The sequence below is a fragment of the Gossypium hirsutum genome, chromosome D05, assembly GCF_007990345.1.
Source record: "Gossypium hirsutum isolate 1008001.06 chromosome D05, Gossypium_hirsutum_v2.1, whole genome shotgun sequence".
Lineage (NCBI taxonomy): Eukaryota > Viridiplantae > Streptophyta > Magnoliopsida > Malvales > Malvaceae > Gossypium > Gossypium hirsutum.
This window is the reverse complement of record NC_053441.1, coordinates 31,758,823-31,773,349: the sequence shown is the minus strand read 5'-3', so window position 1 is coordinate 31,773,349 and position 14,527 is coordinate 31,758,823. Positions and strand designations below refer to the sequence as shown.

At 35.6% G+C, this 14,527-nt stretch overlaps 1 long non-coding RNA gene across 4 annotated transcripts; it reads left to right on the top strand.

The window, feature by feature from the left end:
* The first annotated feature begins 191 nt into the window (after positions 1–191).
* Positions 192–8,334, top strand: LOC107904155 (uncharacterized). 4 transcript variants are annotated; one of them, XR_001686143.2, is made up of 7 exons: positions 192–426; positions 675–803; positions 1,518–1,620; positions 2,206–2,336; positions 2,826–2,900; positions 3,543–3,806; positions 3,904–7,952. It is a non-coding gene; the product is annotated as an uncharacterized lncRNA (long non-coding RNA). The 4 variants fall into 4 exon arrangements; XR_005914218.1 differs by lacking the exons at positions 3,543–3,806; positions 3,904–7,952 and adding an exon at positions 7,971–8,334; XR_005914217.1 differs by lacking the exon at positions 3,543–3,806.
* Positions 8,335–14,527: the final 6,193 nt, after the last annotated feature.

The window sequence follows — 14,527 nt, the reverse complement described above, 5'->3', positions numbered from 1 at the left end:
AATAATAAGATCACTCCTTCTTGATACTAAACAGCCCGTATAACTAAAACGAAACTCACCGTTTTGACCCCTTTTAATTCCCCTAATAAACGCAGCGTAATAACAGTAACATACTATTTCAACGGCTATAACTGAATTTCAAAAACAAACAGAAATAAAAGGTTCCTAACATTCTTTCACTGATTCACAGTTCCAATTCTCTTCTTTTTCTTGTTCGTTCTTGATTTATAGATTTTATTTACTTTTCATAAAATGATTTGATCTCTTTTAGTTCTTTGAATCACATAATTTTCCGTGTTGAAATTTCAACTTTCTTTCGATTTCTTCTATTTATTCGGTGATTTTAATCAAACTTCGCATTGCTTGATATTTCGTCTGTTCTGGTGTTCTGCGTGCTGGATCTGAACTCGTTTCTCTTGATTTTAGGTTTTTAGTTAACTAATTTTCTGCCTGTTGTTTGGTCACCTGTATAATAATGGAAATTGATTGGAAAGGAATTTCTGAAGTTTATAATTTTCTTTTCAGTAATTCCTTATCGTTATTAGTAGCATAAAAAATTCATCCCAACTGTTCTCTTTCTTGCACTGAGCTCTAAGAACGTAGCTGGAAATGATAAAATGTTTACTTATTTTTAGGCGATTTTTATTTATTTTTGTTCGGATTTTTCTTTTCAGGTGGATTAGAGGTTTTGTTGCCATTAGTTGTGTTCACGCTGTTCTTCGGAGGGGTTTTAGCGTGGGAGAAATGAAAGGCTTTTTGTGATGGGGATTTTTGATGGATTTCCAATTCATCCAGATAAATAAGTAAGCTTAATTCACTCTTCTTCTGGTCCTCAGAGTTTAAGCTTAATTCCTATACCAATGTCCGAATATGTGTTGGACACTAATACTTCCACAAATTGAATCCAGAAAGTTTTAAGAGTATGAGCAACATAGGTTGTTGCTTTACTACTTTGTTTTTGCTATTGCTTGTGAAAGTTGTTGCTTTACTACTTTGTTTTTGCTATTGCTTGTGAAAGATTACCGACAAGCAGAATTCTGATTAGTTAGCCATGAATAAATGACCACAAAATAACATAATTCTAATATAGATTTTCTATATACATGTAAATGTCATGTGATTTGTTCTTGAGGAAAAAATGCACTAGTAGTATAATATATAGTTATTCTTGAAAGCAACACTCTTCTCATATTCAAACAATTTTTTTTTTTTTTTTTTGCGTTTAGAAATAAAAACCAAGTAATAAAAGTAACAGCAAAATGGGGTCATTATTATTGCAAAATTTGGCAATCATCTTGAGGCTGGTGGAGTTGGAACAGTATTCTGATTGTTGCTATGGTTTAGATTAGGATGCTTTACTTAGATGGTAATATTTTTTTGATTGGTAGGCAGCTTCATTTGCTGTTATCAAGCACCTGCTTTTGGTGAAGAACAGTATTCTTAGATTGCCCTATGTGTTTCAGACTTTCAGTATATTTTTCATGGTTCTTCTTCTGATTTCTTACGATTAATTGCAGCACTTAAGGGATGAACTTTGTAGAATAGATGAGAGTTGGGCAACTGCACGTTTTGATTCACTACCTAATGTTGTCCGTATCCTGACATCAAAAGATGGTGAAGGTGAGGTCCAGTTTTTAAAGGAACAAAGTGATGTTGTAGATGAAGTTGTGCATGCTTATCACGGGGGATTCAACAAAGCAATTCAATATTACTCTACAAACAGATGTTTCATTGTGTCGTAATTTATTGTTCAAGAGGGATTCTTGCTGAGTTAGAAATGGATAGGGTCAAACATATGTTTCAGAGAATTTCGTATTAATTTTTCTTGCCTTGTTTTTTAATCTTTTCGTATTAATTTATTGTTCAAAAATCACATGGGAAAACACCAAACGCTATCCAAATATAGTAGTTTAGGAGTTTTTTAGTATTAGCCTTTTTTTTTTTTAATCCAATTTGTTTGATCCAGCAAGCAGTTCGAGTAGGAGAATTTTGTTATGCTGATTGAATTTTTTCTCTCTCTATATATATTGCTTTTTCTTTGCAGTAGCCATTCATTATTTCTTTCTTTAAGTGTGGTGGTTGGAAACTTTTGTTTTCATTTCCTTGTTGGGTTGCAAATTTTGTAGGTGTAACTACTTTGACATGTTCAATTTGTTAATGGTCTCCTTATCAACATATATTGTTGTATGCATGTCTACCATATAGGTGTTGATCTCATTCGCCAAGGATGGAATAAGAAAGTTCCCAATGTTTCACAAGAAGGTTATGGCTCTACAACTGTATTGCCTGAACAAGGCATTTATCTAGCAGCACCTTTATAATGGCACGTTCATCAGGTTTGGGACCATGAGAATCAAATATCTGTGTTTTTAAACTTTTCTTTTGTTACATGTTCATATATGGGTCTGCAAATGCCTTCTATAATCTGATATATGGTGCAGTTTACTAAGTCTTTCCATGTTAGTCTGATTTGAGTTTCTTAGGAATAAACTTGGTGTGTATAGCATTTGAGTCAGGAGGAGAATGTTAGTGTCTCAAAGGCTGCAAAGTCTTTTTGTCATTAAGATGATTAAGTCTTAGGGAGACTGTTAGCTTGTTAGTAGGAGTAGGAAGTTAGGAGTTGTTGGAGTTTGTTAGCTTGAGTCATGTGTATAAACATTGTTTAATTAATGAATTTGATTATCTTTCCCCATTCTTGCTTTTTGTGCTTCCATTAGTTGTCTACTAAATTATCGCTTTGATTCTAATTCGATCATTATTCAGATTAGTTTTTATTTAATATATTATCTCTATTCCTCTAACAATATGAACATACATCTGATTAGGCTTTGGCCAACATGAAATCAATCAACTTGTTTGGAGTTCAGCAGATATGTTGGAATTCAATTGCTCTAGGACAGGTTAGTATGTCTTTTCATTTTCAGATGGGATGGGGTGGGGTAGCGGGATGTCATTTATTTTATCTTTGAAAGTGCTTGAAATAATATGACAGTAGTCCCTTTTTTTCTCTAGCTCATCCACTTTATTATGCAATTCTGTTGTGATTTTCTTGTCTATTGAGTCCATTCTCAAGTTTTCTTTATATGAAGATTACTGTTAAGGAATGGCTTACATGCAGCTAAGTCAATTTTTTGTTGCATGCATGTTGTAGCAAGACAACATGCTGACCTTGTTTGCATTTTGTTACTTAGTTACATTTGAACTAAGTTGGTAATGTGTTTGTTTTGATTAGGTGCTAACTGACTTGATCAAACCAGCTTATCTATGTGTACAAGTTAAGTTTTAAAAGTTTCAAGATGAATTAGTGGTGTAAGGTATTTTTTTAGTTAGTTGTTTTGTTTTTACTCAAGCTGATTGCTTTTTTGAAAGGATGTGAACTTCAGTTATCAATGATGTTGAATCTTTCAGTAATTTTTCTTCTCGTTTTGGTTCTAAGATAAGCAGTTTCATTCTTAGTTCAAAAGCCTGATTCATTTGTTGTGTACTACAAGTCATTGAAGCTTGTTGCTTAAGATTGTGCTTTGTTTTCATCTCTGTTTCAGAACACCTACAATTGGTATCTAAAGCCAACTTCTTAGAGGGCCCTTTTCTTTTTTCTGCTCTCAAGTCAACATGTCTTCATCTAGTTTCCCTCCAACTCCACCAGCAATGTTTAATAGTGAAAGCTACCACATTTAGGTAGTAAAAATCAAGACCTACTGTAAGCATTTGACTTGTGGGAGGTTGTCAATGTTGATCTTGAACCACCACCCTTGAGAGCTAACCCCACGGTTGCTCAAATCAGGCAATGTCCTGCCTTCAAAATAGTGCGTTGAACTTTATTCCAAGATTTCTTCATTGGAAGACTCGAGAGATTTATCAACAATCTCTTTAACTGACCTAATCAATGCTCTCTATGCTTAGGAACAAAGAAGAGCTAGCAGACAGGAGGAGCATCATGATGGTGCATTTCAGGCCAAAAGCAAAACAACCTCGTACTCCTCTAGTTACAAAAGGAAGAAGAGCTGGACAAACAACAAAAAGAAGTCTAAAAGAGATAGGGGAATGAGAAAATATATCATGCTCTCATTGTAAAAAGGCTACTCATTTAGAATCATACTGCTTGTTCAGTCTTGATGTGTAATGCAAAACTTATAAGCAGTTAGACCATGTTGAAAAAGTTTGCAAGAATAGGGGCCAACAAAAACAACAAGAACCACAACAACTTAAAACTCAAGCTCAAGTAGCTAAAAAGAGCCATGCTCAGGAGGAGCAAGTGTTTGATGTTTCTTGTTTAGCAATCAAGAGAAAGAACACAAAATGATGGTTGATTGATAGCAGCTGTACCAACCACATGACTCCTGATGCTAGTATCTTCAAGTGGATCGACAACAACTTTAACTTAAAAGTGAAAGTTGGCAATAGACAGTACATTAAAATAGAGGGAAAATGATATGTGTTGATTGGCACTCCTTCAAGTACCAAACTTGTTTCGAAGGTTCTCTTAGTACTTGAAATAGATAGAAATCTGCTAAGTGTTGCTCAGTTACTTGAAAAAGGGTATTAGGTTGTGTTTAAGAACAAAGAATGCATGGTTAATGATCCAAGTGGATCTAAGCTTATGTCAGTAGCCATGACTGATAGGAGCTTTGTTGTTGACTGAAATAAGGAAATTGCTGGTGCTTATGCAACTGCCTTAGATGAGTCTGAATTGTGGCATAGAAGGATGGGTCATGTCAATTATAGATCCTTACTTCAGTTATCTAAGGAGGGTTTGGTTGATAATTTTACAAAATTGGTTGAACAATAAGGTGTTTGTAAAGTGTGCCAGTTGGAAAAGCAAGTTAAGCTCCCATTTCCAGCAAACAAGGCCTAGAGGGCTTCTGAAAAGTTATATTTAGTTCACATTTATGTGTGTGGTCCTATGAGGACTCAATCCTTGAATGGCAGCAGGTATTTCATCCTTTTCATTAATGATTATTCTAGGTTTTGCTGGGTTTATTTTTTCAAGTTGAAGTTAGAAGTTGCTTCAGTATTTTGGAAGTTCAAATAGTAATTGAGACTCAATTAGGTTGCAAGCTCAGAACTATAAAATCAGATAACAGGACAAAGTACACTTCAAATCTGTTTCGAAGGTTTTGTAAAGAGTCAGGGGTTGAACATCAACTCTCCAACACCTACACACCCCAACAAAATGGTGTTAGTTAAAGGAAGAATCGAACCCTGATAGATATGGCTAGATGTCTGATGTTTGAAAGAAATTTGCCTAAAAGTTTTTGGGCTGAAGCAGAAAACACTGTTGTTTATCTTCAAAACAGGCTACCAATCAAAGCCTTGTTGGATAAAATTCCATTTGAATTCTGGTTTGGATGCAAACCATCAGTTGCATATTTGAGAATTTTGGTTGCATCTGTTATGTACATTTTCCTACTATTAAAAATGACAAATTAGAAAAAAAAGGCTCAACCTGGCATCTTTGTGGGCTATAGAAGTGTTAAAAAGGGCTATAAAATCCTTGATCCTTCAACTTACAAGGTGTTTGTAAGTAAGGATGTAGTGTTTGATAAGAAGTCAACATGAAACTAGGATAAAGTTGAGCCAGAAAATGTTACTGAAGACTTAGTAACAAGGCCAAATAAAGCTGATTAGATTGAGCAAGAAATGGATTTTGATGATGTGTCTGTCAAGGGAACCAGATTAATCAATGAAATGTATGAAAGGGTTGACATAGCTACTATTGAGCCAACTAGTTATGAAGAAGTAGAAGCATTACAAGGCTGGAAGGAAGCCATGTTGGATGAAATGGACATGATTCACAAGAATTAAATTGGGAGCTGGTTCAAAGGCCAGTCTATAAGAAAGTCATAGGGTGAAATGGGTGTTTAGAGCCAAACACTATGCTGATGGAACCTTGAACAAGCTAAAGGCAGAGGTTTTCAGCCAAAAGTATGGCGTTGACTACTTTAAGTCCTTTGCACCTGTGGCAAGATTAGATATTATCATACTTTTACTTTCTTTGGCAGCTTAGAGGCAGTGAAAGATACATCAACTTGATGTAAAGTCTACCTTCCTCAATAGATTCCTCAAAAAGGAAATATATGTTGAACAACCTGATGGTTTCAATGTGGCTGGTGTAGAAACAAAAGTGTACAAGCTTAAAAAGGCTTTGTATAGCTTAAAATAAACACCAAGAGCCTGGTATGACAGAATCTACAACTATTTATCAAGCTTGGGCTTTGAAAGAAGCATTAGTGAGCCAACTTTCTATGTGAAGAAAGCTAGAGATGAAACACTTCTAATAGTTTTCTTAAATGTGGATGATTTGCTAGTGACTGGTGGAAATGATGATTTGTTAGTTGAATTCGAAAAGGAAATGGAAAATGTATTTGAAATGTCTGATTTAGGTGAAATGTCTTATTTTCTTGGTATCAAGGTATCTTAAACTTAGCAAGGCATTTTTATAAGTCAAAAAACCTTTGCCTTGAAGATCTTGAACAAATTTTGCATGAAAAATTGCAAAGCAGCTAGTACTCCAATTACTATTAGTGAAAAACTTACTAGCCAAGGTGATTTTGAAAGGGTAAGTGAATCTGGTTATAGAAGCCTAGTGGGATGTTTACTCTATTTAACAACCTCAAGGCCTGATATTGTATTTGCTGTCAGCCTTTTGTCCAAATTCATGCACTATTGCAATGTGACTTACTTTCAAGCAACAAAAAGGGTTCTAAGATACATCAAAGGGACTCTGAGCTATGGAGTCAAGTTCAGCAAGGCTGATAACTTGAAGCTTGTTGGATTTGTATATAGTGATTTGTTTACTCTAGGATATGAATAGTATTTTAGGGTATCTGTTTACTCTAGGATCAATTGTTTTCTGTTGGAGTTCGAAGAAGCAAACTATTGTAGCTCAATCAACGTTTGAGGTTGAATATGTTGCAGCTACTGCAACTGTTAATCAAGCCATTTGGCTAAGAAAACTCTTGGTGATTTGAACTTGCACTAAAGAGAATCAACAGAGATTAAATGTGACAATCAATCTGCTGTTGTAATTGCAAAGAATCTAGTGTTTCATGGCAAAACAAATCATTTCAAGATTAAGTTTCATTTTTTCAGAGAAGTGGAGCAATCATATGATGTCAAGCTGATTCATTGCAGTTCTGAAGATTAGTTGACAGACATCTTGACAAAGCCTCTTGGAATAGCAAGGTTCGAGAACTAAAGAGTTAATTTGGGAGTTTGTAGCATGAAAGCCAATGAGGAGTGTTAAAGAATGGCTTACATGCAACCAAGTCAATATTTTGTTGCATGCATCTTGTAGCAGGACAACATGCTGACCTTGTTTGTATTTTGTTACTTAGTTACATTTGAACTAAGTTAGTAATGTGTTTGTTTTGATTAGGTGCTGATTGACTTGATCAAATCAGCTTATTTATGTGTACAAATTAATTTTTATAAGTTTCAAGATGAAATAGTGATGTTAGGTATGTTTTAGTTGACTGTTTTTTTTACTCAAGCTGATTACTTTTTTAAAAGGGTGTAAACTTCAGTTATCAATGATGTTGAATCTTTCAGTAATTTTTCTTCTCGTTTTGGTTCTAAGATAAGAAGTTTCATTCTTAGTTCAAAAGCTTGATTCCTTTGTTGTGTACTGCAAGTCATTGAAGCTTGTTGCTTAAGACTTTGCTTTGTTTTCATTTCTGTTTCGAAACACCAACAATTACAGTCTTGACTTTTCCCTTACAAGCAAACTCTCAGTATTGTCCTATGTTGCTCCAACTCTTCATTTTTCTTGAACCATGTCTGACACCCAAGTCATACATATTTTCGGCCATGTGAATATGACCCTCCAAGCAGTAAAAATTGTCTGAGAAAGTAACAGTTCCCTATTGGCAAAATTGTATGCTCACTTTCATCTTTTTTACCTTTACTTTTCTCATACAAAAGGATAATCGGTTCTTATGAAAAAGGCTATGCATTATTGTTGAAGTTAGTTTCCATGCATCATGTGGAGAAGCTAAGGTGGCCAAGCAGATCACATGCAGCAAAAAGCACAACATCCAGTCGAGCCAAGCTTTGCAGCAGCTGAAGGACAATGCTACTGTCCTGTTTGTTTTCTTTTTGGTTACTCAAATGATCATTTTGTAATCTAGCTAGGTTTAAAATTATTTGGTAAATCTTTTTTATGTAATTTCAGATATTGCTTAACTGAAATTCAGCAATGTAACTAGTGCAAGCTAGTCTAGCTACCTTTCAATGTATTAAGTGGTGTTAGGTAAATGTTTAGGTAGTATTTTGACTTGTAAGCTTGACTCATATTTGATATATGTAATGGCAACATGCCAATGTTTTGTTAATGAAAAAATTCAGCTTGTTTTCATTCATATACTCTATATTCTTTGCTTTCAATTTTTGTTCTTACAAAAAGGAAGGTTTCTACTTTGTTTCTTCTCCAAGTCATGAGGCTTGCTAACCAAGCAAAGCTAAATTAGCTTGCTTATTGCCTTTAACACCAATAATTGGTATCTAGAGCCTTTGTATTAGTGTACCTGTTACAAGTGAAACACAATTCGAATGGCTTCTTCAGGCTTTTCTCTAACTGCCTTACCAGTTTTTAATAGAGAAGGCTTTCATATCTGGGTGGTCAAGATGAAGACTTAGCTGCAGGCTTTTGATCTGTGGAAAGTTGTGAACACCGATACTGAGCCAGCACCACTTAGTGCCAATCCTACAGTGGGTCAGATCAGACAACATGCTGATGAAAGGACCAAGAGGCATAAAGCCATATCCTGTATTCAGAACTGTGTCTCAGATGTCATTTTCACCAGAATCATGGCTTGCGAGACACCAAAGCAAGCCTGAAACAAGCTTAAGGAGGAGTTCCAAGGCACAGAAAGGACAAGGCAACAACAACTGTTGAATTTGAGAAGAGATTTTGAAAACTTGAATATGAGGGAAGAAGAAACAGTGAAGCAGTATGCTGATAGGATCATTGCAGTGGTCAATAGCATAAGGCTCCTTGGTGAGTAGTTTGATGAAGCAAGAATAGTGGAGAAACTCCTCTATACCTTACCTGAGAGGTATGAGACAAAAATATCCTCTTCAGAGGATTCAAGAGACCTAGCTAACATCTCTCTAACTGAGTTAATTAACTCATTCTATGCTTAGGAGCAAAAGAGAGCTAGTAGAGTTGAAGACCACCAAGAAGGTGTTTTTCAAGCCAAAGCCAGAGAAGCCTCGGGCACCAATGCCTACAAAGGAAAAAAGGTGTGGAAAAACAGGCTTAAGCCTGATGCTACAAGAAGAGAATACCAACCCTGCAGACATTGCAAAAGGCCTGGTCATCTAAAAGAAAAATGCTGGTTTAGACCAGATGCATTATGTCAACATTGCAAGAAGAGAGACCATGTTGAAACGGTCTGCAAAAACAAAGGCAGGCCTAAGTAGATTCACTCACAGCAGAAAAATGAAGAAGTTCGAGTGGCTGAAGACAGTAGTGACCATGAAAAGTAGGTCTTTGTTGTGTCTTACTCTACTAATCAGAAGAAGGGATCAAAAGGCTGGCTGTTGGACAATGGTTGCACTAACCACATGTCACTAGATGTATTCATTTTCAAAACTTTGGATAGAAGCTGCAATACCAAAGTAAAGGTTGGCAATGGTCAGTTCATAAAGGCTGAAGGAAAGTGGGATGTGTTGATATGCACTCCCATAGGTGCCAAAGTTATTTCGAATGTACTATTGGTGCCTAAGATTGACAGAAACCTTCTCAGCATTGCTCAACTGCTTGAGAAAGGTTATTCAGTTGTATTCAAGGGTAAAGAATGTCAGATTGCTGATCCAAGTGGATCAAGTCTCATGACAGTCACTATGACTAATAAATACTTTGAAGTTAACTGGCCAAATGACACACATTCAGCTTGTACTGCCTCTACTGATGATTCCAAGCTTTGGCATCAAAGGCTTGGACATGCAAACTTCAAATCATTGGCTCAGATGGTCAGTGAAGGTTTAGCTAAAAATTTCACCAACATAATGAATAATGATAAAGTTTGTGATGTTTGTCAACTAGGAAAACAAGCAAGACTGCCATTTCCTGCAAATAGAGCATGGAGAGCCTCAGAAAGGTTGCAGTTGGTGCACACTGATGTGTGTGGCCCAATGAAGACTGAATCACTCAATGGAAACAGATACTTCATTTTTTTCATTGATGATTGTACCAGATATTACTGGATATTCTTCTTAAAACACAAGCCTGAAGTAGCTCAAGTGTTTATGAAGTTCAAAGTTGCAGTTGAAATAGAAACTGGATGCAAGTTAAAGTCTGTAAGATCAGACAATGGGACTGAGTACACCTTAGCCCAGTTTCAAGCTATTTGCAATGATACTGGTATTAAACACCAGTTAACCAATGTCTATACACCTCAGCAAAATAGGGTAAGTAAAAGAAAAAATAGAAGTCTGTTGGATATGGCAAGGTGCCTTCTGTTTTAGAAGAAATTGCCGAAGACCATGTGGACTGAAGCAGTCAATACTACTATTTATATCTAGAACAGACTAAAAACTAAAGCACTAGCTCCCAAGACACATTTTGAAGCTTGGTTCAGATTCAAGCCATCGTTAGCTCATCTGAAAGTCTTTGGTTGTCTGTGTTATACTCAGATTCCAGCTGTGAAAAGAGATAAGCTGTCAAATAGGGTCCAACCTCTATTCTGGTAGGCTATAGCTCAGTCAAGAAAGGTTACAGGATCTTGCATCCTTCAACCAACAAAATCTAAGTTAGCAGGGATGTAGTCTTTGATGAAAAAGGTTGTTAGAATTGGGAAAGAAATTAGCCAGAAGCTACTTCTGAAGAACTGATGGTTAATCAATTTGAACCTGATCACATTGGTTTTGAAATGGACATAAATGATGTGTCTGTTAGGGGCACAAGGCTCTTGGATAAAATTTATGAGAGGGCACAAGTAGCTACAGTTGAATCAAGCAGTTTTGAGGAAGTAGAAGCAGATGAATAATGGAAGCAAGCTATGTTTGATGAAATCAACATGATTCAGAAGAATCAGATGTGGGAGTTGGTTGAAAAACCTGTTAATAAGAAGACTATTGGTGTAAAATGGGTCCATCGAGCCAAACAGAATGTAGATGGCAGTCTGAACAAGCTGAAAGCTAGGCTTGTTGTCAAAGGCTTCAGCAAAAGATATGGTCTAGACTACATGGAGACTTTTGCACCAGTAGCTAAGTTTGATACAGTCAGAATGTTAGTTGCTTTGGCTACACAAAACCAGTGGACCATTCATCAGTTAGATGTGAAGTCAGCATTTCTTAATGGCTTCTTAGAAGAAGAAATTTACATTGATCAACCTCAGGGATTTGTTATTTTTGGGAAGGAACATATGGTATACAGGCTTAAAAAGGCCTTATATGGCTTGAAGCAAGCTCCTAGAGCCTGGTATGCTCGAATTGACTCCTATTTTCTCAGTTTGGGATTTGAGAGAAGTGTTAGTGAACCAACACTTTATGTCAAGAAGAATCAAGTTGAAACACAGCTCATCTTATCCCTTTATGTTGATGATCTCTTGGTGACAGTAGGAGACAAGATTATGCTAGTTGACTTCAAAAGCAAAATGATGAAGATGTTTGAAATGTCTGATTTGGGTAAAATGAATTACTTTATTGGAATGGAGGTAATGCAAACTGGAAAAGGAATCTTTCTCAGTTAGAGATCCTTTGCTATGAAGATTCTAGACAAGTTTTCTATAAAGAACTGCAAGCCAACCAGCACACCAATGGCTGTTGGGATGAAACTATCGAGATAAGGAATTGGTGAGCCAATTTTTTAGACAATGTATAAAAGCCTTATTGGTAGCCTACTGTATATGACAGCAATCAAACTCGATATCATGTTTGTTGTTATTGTGCTGTCAAGATTTATGAATTGTTGTAATAATCAGCACTTTCAAGCAGCTAAAAGAGTGTTAAGGCACATCAAATGCACCATTGGCCATGGTGTGATATTCAAAAGAGCTGAAAGCATAAGGCTAACAGGATATGCTGACAGTGACTGGGTTGGTTCGTGTGATGATATGAAAAGCACTTCTGGATATGTTTTTACCCTTGGCTCAGGCATGTTTTGTTGGAGCTCAAAGAAACAAAACCTTGTGGCATAGTCAACAGCAGAAGCTGAATATGTTGCTGCTGTAGGTGCTGTAAATCAAGCCATATGGCTTAGAAAAATTCTGGTCGATTTGAACCAACATCAAGAAGAAGCAACAGAGATTTATTATGATAACAAGTCTGCTGTTGCAATTGCAAAGAATCCTGTTTTCCATGGTAGAACAAAGCATTTTAATATTAAGCTACATGTGATAAAGGAAATGGAGCAAGTTCATGAGATCGAGTTGGTTCATTGCAATTCAGAGGAGCAAATCGTTGATATTTTTACAAAGGCACTTAATGTGTCCAAATTTGTAAATCTAAGGAACCAACTAGGTGTTACAAGCATGGAAACTAAGGAGGAGTGTTGAAGTTAGTTTCCATGCATCATGTGGAGAAGCTAAGGTGGCCAAGCAGATCACATGCAGCAAAATTCATAACATCCAATCGAGCCAAGCTTTGTAGCAGCTGAAGGACAATGCTACTGTCCTGTTTGTTTTCTTTTTGGTTACTCAAATGATCATTTTGTAATCTAGTTAGGTTTAAACTTAGTTGGAAAATCCTTTTGATGAAATTTCAGATATTGCTTGACTAAAATTCAGTAATGTAACTAGTGCAAGCTAGTCTAGCTACCTTTCAATGTATTAAGTGGTGTTAGGTAAATGTTTAGGTAGTATTTTAACTTGTAAGCTTGACTCATATTTGATATATGTAATGGCAACATGCCAATGTTTTGTTAATAAAAAAATTCAGCTTGTTTTCATTCATATACTCTCTATTCTTTGCTTTCAATTTCTGTTCTTACAAAAAGGAAGGTTTCTACTTTGTTTCTTCTCCAAGTCACGATGCTTGCTGACCAAGCAAAGCTAAATCAGCTTGCTTACTGCCTTTAACACCAACAATTATTCTAGCATCAGTTGATAACCCTATCCTTTCGTGTAGTATTGATTGGTTTTGCTTTATGTCTTAATGTTTTGCTGAGAGTTTGATTGAAAATAAGTTCCAAAGCTTTTTTGAAATACAACTGGTTCAGATGTATCCTTCTGATTTAGGTTTTGCATGTATGAAATGATCCTAATTTTACCATCACTGCTATTATTACAGGCCCTTGTAGCTATCCCTTCAATTAACAGCGAAGCTGTACAACAGAGACTTGATCATGTTCGAACTATTATGAACTGTTAAATATGCCATTTGAGGCAAGCTATTGGATCTCATAGTCCATTTTGTTGTTGGTGAATAAACTTTTTTGCCATTCCAATTGATTTCTACTTTCCTTTATTGCAAGCCTTCATTACCGAGCACGAGCACTTGTTAACAGCTGCAATGTAAGTAGCGTTAACTATTTCTTCTAGTTGAACCAAAATATTTCCCGTTAGTTTAGTGACAAATTATGCCTCGTTTCGACAGGTATGCTAATCTTCTAAAAGTCCAAGTCCCTGGAAGAGAGATACCCCTCTTGATGCACAAGATCAAATATTAGAGATTTTATCACGTTAGCAATCGAATTATATCTCCCAAACCATATGATTTTTGCTCACATGGTTAATTTCTGGTCTCCCTATCAGTACAGCAGAGTCTATCAGTCTTTTCCTTTGAAGTTATCGTCCGTCATGCTCCAACTACGGGTATTTTTTGTCGAATTCCAAAGATACGAGGTTTGTTTTATTGCATTCGTAATTACAATTTGCTCTTCGTGTAGTATCAATTTTGTGAGCTGCGTGTTTCTCCATTTTTCTTCATTGTTTTTGATTAGTATCGATCACCTAGGGATTAAAAGTGAAAATTTCATGTTATGTTGTTAATCACATGCTAGTTGTCTTGTTGTTGTGGACATCGTACCTTCTATTTTTTAACCCATGCTCAATCAATATGTCGATATGAATACTAGAATATGGGCTTTCAACATCCATCTAACAACTTCCCCAAAAAAGTCAACATACACGTTAGGTATATACATATCTCACATTTACACCTATAAATTAGTTATTAGATGTGTGGAAAAACCAAATCAAGAACCGGTAGCGTGTCTAATATATATGAACCGAAGAAATCATTAACTAGTTAAAGGCTGGTTCAACCGTTATAAAACTGGTTTGGACTAGTAAAATCTTAATTTTCTTATAAAATAAAAAGTAAAAAAGGTACAAAACAAGAGAAATAGGATAATAAAGAGAAGTATTTATTTTTTTATCAATACAAATATTTATTATGTTTCTTTACAAAACTTAGTTAAGAGAAAAAAAAGTATGTGCATCTATTTCCTTCATGATAATATCACATAATATCTCATATTTTACGTATTCAACTTAAAATATTAGTTTTTCAAATGATCATTTGGATTTTATAAACTTTTATCAAAACATTCTTTTGGAAGTTATGAGTGAGGAAGAATTTT